Genomic DNA, 2,209 nt, shown 5'->3' on the forward strand with positions numbered 1-2,209 from the left:
AGAGAGAGAGACTGGAAAAACACTAGTGTGAAACTGTGAAACTTAATTTAGCACCTAACATGATCTAAGAAGTATGATATGTATTAGGGAGAAATTAATAGGAATCATCAATGGATTCTTAAAAGGATACAACATAGTAGCCAAAACTAACCATATAAATATAATAGGATGATGAAGAGAGCAATATGTGATATTCCTTTCTGCAGAGGGAAATAATCAATGAGAAGAGACCCCAGGATGAGAGGGTGAGTCTGGAAAGATGAATCATAGCTGGATAGGAAGGGATGGGACTCAAGGGGAATTTCAAGCAATGAAAACACAAGTAGAAAAACGGTAGAGGCACAAAAGTAAGAAATGCAGCTTCTGGAGGTCAGTCTACAAAGCAACAGAACAAAGAGGGGAAGATGGGTCCAAGATCCATAGAGTTTCAAAAGCCAAGTCTGGGAGTCTGGACTTAGGCAACCACATGAGTTACTTTTTGCTGCTGTGATGAAACACCTTGACAGAAAATGACTTATAGAAGAATGGATGTGTTTTGTCTTACAGTTCCTGGGGGATAGAGCCCATAATGGAGAAGAGGCGTGGCAGCTGTTGGCAGGAGCAGGAAGCTTCCTGATTATATCTTGAACCACAAAAGTTAAGCAGAGAGCAAACTGGAAATGGGATGAGGACATAAAAATCCCAATGCCTGCCCCCAGTGATGTGCCTTCTCCAGCATGCTTGCTTCTCCTAAAGGCTCCATAACCTTCCCAAACAGTACCACTGTAGGAAAAAGAGGCCAAAAAAAAAAATCACTCTGCCCCTAATCCACCCAGAGACTGGAAATCCCCTCCCTATTGAGTCAACATTAGTTGAGCAATGTTTCAGAGTTAATGGCCAAGCAATACATCTGGTCCACTGTACTTTTCTACCAGCTCACTGCACATGCTCCAAACACCCCATAAAAGCCCTCCCTTATGCCCAGGCCTCTAGAGCAGTCTCTGTTCCCAGTCAAAGGCAGTTGCCATTCTGGTCTCCACAACAAATCTCTTGTGTGGACTAATGGGTGTAAGAAGCAGGTGCTGGGGAGTAGAAAAAAATCCAGTGTCGTTTTCTTTAAAACTCAAAGGTTATTTTGGATTTAATATACAGAGTTCTATAATATCCAGTTGGAAAATACAAATTCATTTTATCATTTTACAAACTTCTTACTCCATGGAAGCTGACCCTCTACCTTTGTGTCACCTGTGGATGTCCAGTTGGTTCTGCACAGCAGTCTTAGCTGCCTTGTGCATTGCTTCATGGACCACATGGGGAATAAACTGAGATACTGCATGCCAAGTGTCTCTTGTGGGGGATCTGGCATATAGGAGGCTTCTTCAGTCAGTGTTTGCTATTGTTATTATAATTGTGATGATATTAAGATCATGGAAACTTTCCTATCACCACTTGCTATCACCAAGGCTTCAGATCAACTTTCAAAGTTTTCATTGGTATATATTTGATGAACAGAATAACGGACTTCATAACGACAATTTCTTCCTTGTGTATCAGGTACTTGGACTGTATCTGCCCATCTACTCCAAACACACATCTTTCTTTCCTGTCCCCTTCCTTCTAGGCTTCTTCCTTCCCTAAGTCTCAGTTTCCTTTCTTTAATAAGAGAATATCTGTAAAGTATCTGCTTAGACACTTGACCATCTTCAGGTATTCTTTTCCACCGAGTATCAAACATTTCTTAATTTCCCTTCAAGAATCCGTTGCTTTTTAAATTGGTATAGCAAGCAAAAACTATTTACCAAAAAAAAAAATCACATTTCTCACGATTATATAATAAAAATAGCAGGCTTTCAGAAAGGTCAGCATAAACAAAATATGTAAATAACATATTAGAACTGATGAGGTGGCTCAGTGGGTAAAGGTGCTTGCTGCCAAGTCTGATGGTCTGAGTTTGATTCCCAGGATTCACAGAGTGAGTGGTGAGAACTGCCTCCTAAATGTCCTCTGACCCCCACACATGCCCAGTGGCACACACACATACACACACACACACACACACACACACACACACACACACCCCATAAATAAATAGCTGGGTGTGGTGTGGTGGCACATGCTTTTGGTCTTCACACACTCAGGAAGCAAAGGCAGGTAAATCGCTGTGAGTTCTAGGCAAACTAGAGCTGTATAGTGAAACTCTGTCTCAAAAAAATAAGCAAGTTAAAAAATA

Source organism: Microtus ochrogaster, unplaced genomic scaffold, assembly GCF_000317375.1.
Source record: "Microtus ochrogaster isolate Prairie Vole_2 unplaced genomic scaffold, MicOch1.0 UNK83, whole genome shotgun sequence".
NCBI lineage: Eukaryota > Metazoa > Chordata > Mammalia > Rodentia > Cricetidae > Microtus > Microtus ochrogaster.